This window comes from Vidua macroura, chromosome 10 (assembly GCF_024509145.1).
Source record: "Vidua macroura isolate BioBank_ID:100142 chromosome 10, ASM2450914v1, whole genome shotgun sequence".
Taxonomy (NCBI): domain Eukaryota; kingdom Metazoa; phylum Chordata; class Aves; order Passeriformes; family Viduidae; genus Vidua; species Vidua macroura.
In genome coordinates this window covers 13,517,501-13,522,951 of record NC_071580.1, presented here as the reverse complement: position 1 = coordinate 13,522,951, position 5,451 = coordinate 13,517,501, and positions in this window count along the sequence as shown.

Genomic DNA, 5,451 nt, shown 5'->3' with positions numbered 1-5,451 from the left:
TATGTTTTCTGCCTAGATCTGGATTTTCTTTGATAGAATAAAACAAATGAAAACAGATTGCATGCTAATCCAGTCTTATTTTCAGTTTATGATGGGCATGTAGGAAGTTGCTGCTGATGAATAAATAAAAGTATCATGCCAAGTAAATATTATTCATTTGTAGTCACATATGTACTGGTGGGCACATCTTTGGGTTTCAAATATCACCCAGATGGAAAAACATCTGGAATTTAAAAAAATATTTAAGATGCTGGTATTTCCTGCCTGAACTCTGAAGAGTATGATTAATAATGTAATATTTTAATTCCATTTAATTTCCACTTCTGTTTTGGCATGGTTGTCTTGTCTCTACACAGGAAGAATTTTTGAAATATTGAATTCTGAGTATAAATGGCTATTCATGATTTTCAAGCTTTTTAGTGAGCAAAATAAACATGCTTTGCATTGTCTTTTTTTCTTCTATATGTGACAGATCATGCACTACTCCAAATGCTCTCACATGGGGTCCACAAGTCATTCACTTAATATTAAGGCCTAGTTAATAAAATGTCTGACAATTCTGACCTTTGACAAATACTATAAATATTAAATTACATTGCTAATACATCAGTGTTTATCATCTGGTGTCAAAAAAAAGGTTATTTTAAAAAATGAACATTTGCAATAAAAACTTTAGATGTAAATGCCATCTCTGCAATTTTTAGGGCTGTACTCACAGTTCTGTATAAACACTTAATCACAACAAATTACACATTAGACAATTTCCTTTGATTTTGTATCACCAAAATGGGGGGCTGTAAATGGGGGGCTTCTGCAGACTTCTGACTATTTTCTACTGGTTTCCTTTCCATGAAGTTAAACCAATATTTTATGAGGAATGAGGTCCCCAGCATGATAAAACCTTTCTTTTCCTTACTGAAATGTCAATTCTTATTTTTTTTCCTCTTTAGAAGTATGTATTGTTAAATAATTTTTGACAACAGTTGTGTGTTTGTTGGATCTTTCTGTAATACTGAGCTGAACTGACTGTTACCATGGAAAAGCTATAAACCATCTCCAATAAAAGTAGACGTGTTTTACCTAGGATTTTTTGTATTTCACACTATTTCATAGCTTTGATGTCACAAAAAGATTGTGTTTCATTGCTGTTACTTAGCTACCATGAATTACTGCTTTATAAAAAAGGAAAACATTAAAAGATTTTTAATTAAGAAAATTCATGACAGCATTGAGTTCCTCCAGCATTTAGTGCAATATCCTTTGCTTTTTATTTTAAAAGCATAATTGAGAGCTATAAAAAATTCCCAGTTAAGAATTTAGAACTCCTCAGTTGTTACACGAGAGCCTTAAAATACACTCTTATCAAAAGATTTCCCACCATAAAATAGCATGCTCCGAGACAAAAAAAGAGATATTCCACACAAGAACTCACAGCTACAGAGCTTCATGGCTGGAAAAAATTGGTTTGCCTGTTGGTCAGCTGTTGACAATACCTGCAAGGTAAATATTGTCATAAATCCTAAATTCTGAGTGAAGGGGTAGTGAGGCAGGATACATTTCTAGGAATAGGAATGGGGGACCACAATTCTCATACTCAAACAGGAATGGTGGAATCAGCATTTATTATTATGAAAGTTTCAACAGGCTAAAAAATGCCTCACAGAAAAAGCAAGCTTGATAAGAAAAAAAAAAAAAAAAATCCCTGCAGAGCCTCACTATCAACAGGGTTTTTTTTCTGTCTGTCTGTTCTTCACCTTGGAAATGCTTGGGTATGTGCTTATTTTAAGGATTTATATACCTGCGCTTAATGTTTATACAGTCTAGACACAGGGACAATTCTGAAGACACACATTCTTTTAAAGTGGAGTTAAGCTTCCCAGATCATATTTGGCCCTGGAGATAATTTTTTCTTTAAAGAGTCTTGACAGAGGCTAGGCTTTGGTTTGTCAGCAAATGTTGAATTCTCCATTTTTTCAGCATTCCAGGGGGAAATTACAATGGACATACTCATATCTTCAAATGGTGCCTAATTTTGGGTATCCCAGCAAATTATCTGTCTTCTGAGATCATCTTAGTCCTGATTTTCAGAATGCTCCAGTCCTAATGACAGCAAAAGTAATATTGCTGCTCATTTTTAAAACTACCTTATGGATAAAGTGCAAACACAAATATCCCAGAGAACTCAGTTCATATTTTAGTATCCAAATATCAGATCTAAATATCACTCCTAGTACATGGGATCAAATAGCTTACCTACTTACACTATGCAGTTTCTTCTGCTGTAAAACCAGCAGAACATGAACTCAACCTCAGAGAAATTTAAAACATTTATTTCTATGAAAAAAACTTAAGTGTATGAAGTTAATTAAAAGAAAAGAATATTTCTCTAATGCTACTGATTTTAAAAGTGCTTTACAATGATATCTCTCTGGTTAGTTATATTTCCTAATTTCTAAATAAGATACAAGATTAAGTGATTCAGTAGAAATATAACCAATTTTCTACCCAAAGCCACATAAACAGTATTTGGTTATAAAACTTTAACAGATCCATTTATGTACTAAATTATTTAAGTAAATGTAATGCTTCCAAATTGTATTGTTTTGCAAGGTTTCTCTTGGAACCTTTGCCATTTATCATACATGTACTTCTGTCTTTTTTCTACTCAGAAGCACAGCATGAAAAAACTTCATTTTGCATTGAAACATCGCTACGTGGAACAGTGTGATGAAATGAGACACAGGAGGAGAGTTTGTGTTATACTCTGGTAAACAGTTGGTCTACAGGAAGGACGGCATTTTATGCTGTGACTGATATATCAATTGTGAGACCTAAAATATGACTGATCTGAAAAGGGGAGTCCTGTCTATGACAGACTGTGTGCATGTGAGAGATTACAGGTAACACACCTGGGCCTGCTCGGAGGTCACAACCTAAATCTCACCCAGGAGTTAATATAACTATGCAACACATTCTGGTAAAATTATATCTCAAGTCCACTTAATGTCACTCTTCTAAATAGAGAAATACAAACAACTAAGGCCTCAAGCTTGTAGGTAAGACCCTGATGTTATTTACATGCTTTATGTGAGTGAGCACTTCCAATAACAATCTACAAGAAAAGCAGGTGTCTGAATGTTTGCATGTTCAGTACTGGCAGCTTTTTAGAGCAGGAAAATATTGTTCATCTCTCACATGGGATTCCAAGAACTCTGTGGTGTTAATGCATTAACACTGATCTGAAGCATTTCAGATTTTTAAAAACTAAGAACAAAATTGTAAAATATAATTTTAATAACCTTCTAGATTTAATGAAGTGTGTTCAGGTTTATTTGAAAATGTGAATTCACCCATTTGATACAGTTATGTACATTAATATTTTCCCAGGGTGTTGTTCACATCACGTAATGCCTGGCCTTCCACAGGTCCCACAGAAAACACTGGCACCACTTCAAAAGCCAAGCCACAGAGTGGACCTGATTCAATTATGTACATAAGTATGTGCTTAGGCAACAATTTATTGCTGTAACATGAATCATGTAACAGTAAAGATGACGAAAGTCAAATATTTAGACACCAATATATTGCACTGAAGCATATAGCAGTAAGGATGAAGAAAGAAAAGTCTTTAGACACCAATCATGTGGTGAACTTTATATAAAAATATTTCTGCATCTCTTAGGATCACTCTATGTGTGACAAACTGAAGATGAGTGAGGAGATAAATCTAGCATCATAACCTACATTTAAATGTAGAAACAACACACCAATGTTTCAAGTCTAAAATAGTTCATGCTGTAAAGTGAGGTTGTTTTTAATATGTGAGCCTTGAATCCACTCAAAGCTGCTCTCTTTTCTAATCTCATTTACAGAAATGTTTCTCCTCATGCATAAGCTGTGAAGAGATGGATGGGGGGGAAAAAAGTTGCATTGATTAAAAGGGAAATTTCTGAAACAATGTCAGTTGAAACTTCCCTCTCTGAAATTCAACTCTTCTCCCATAACCAGCCATATTTGTCCACTGTAGCACTATTATAATCAGTGGAAACATTCCTCTTGACTCCAGTGAGCAGAAGATCAAGACCTACAAGTGACCACAAGAGTAGCTCTTTGTTTCCTCAACAGCGGCTTTAAAACTTATCGAAGTATAACACTGCTGCTTTAATCCTTTTCCCAGAGGCACTCCTTTATTTTCTCAAAATTAGGAGAAGTTCTAATAAACTTTTACAATGGAAATTGAAACTGCTTTACTTTCTAGTGATTAATGAAAATTGTGAAATTGATTTGGATCATTACTAGATATTTTTAAAGAAACCAATAATATCGACTGTCCTCTGTTTAATTCCAATGTTCTTTTGATTGTTAAAACAGTATTGGAGCAGCACGCATTTTATGTATGTGAGCCTTAACATGGTTTCATGTCACAGAAGATATCACTATGAGATTGGCCACAATGACAACAAGAGACTCAAAAATAAGAGTTTAATTAAGTAATTACTAATAAAAGTGAGAGGCAGCATATGAGGAAGACTGCTAGTTAGTGCTGGGCCACAGTAAGGAGAGAAATGCTCCCCAGAGCTGAACATCTGGGGATTTATGGACATGGATTACCTGTTTCAGGATGGCACTGCTGACGGCAGCTCTCTGGAATGGACAATGAACTGTCCAGGACCATGGGGACACTGCCACCTCTAACCAACACAACAGCTCATTCCACAGCACAGCCCAAGCAAAGCCACCTCCTCACCCATAAATCCTCTAGGCTGTTTGTTCCTTCACTCTGTCTGAGTTTGTCCCCAATTTATCCAGGCAGCAGAAACTGCCTGAGTTCCATCCTGTTTGTTTTGTATGCTCAGACAAGTGCACATGGGGAAAAGGATCACTACGGATTCTGTTAACTGAGTGATCCTTCTGTAAAGCAGGCAGAGGCACTGATGGAATGAAACTCGGGATAGCAATAGCCAGACAGAACCACAGGTGAGTGACCAACATTCCTCATAGCAAAATATGCAGTACATACATTATAAACCTCCAGGAAGTGATTTTTCTGTCTTTGAGTTATCCACAAGGTTTTTCAGATGTCAGGAGTAGCATAAACCATGATTTAGATGCCCCTGTAGCAAGAGAAAGAGGGGAAAGCAACACACCCTGAGTGAGGCAGCACCAGACGCTGTAACCTGATCCTCCACCAGCAAAGTAAAGCTGAACCTTCTCCGCCCAATGTGAAAGAGAACGAGCTTTCCAAAACACAAAGTCCTGAGTGGGGAAGGGCTGCCCACCGTGCTCCTGCTCTGGGGCAGGAGGAGCCCAGGTACCAGGGCTGTACACCGCAAAAGTCACCACAGTGAGACATACCTGTGCCTTGGCGGTGAGAAGCACTGCCCAAGTGAGTCCTTCTCCTGCCTAAAGGGCAAGAAGCCTCAACACTCTCTGCATTTGTAATTGCTGTTT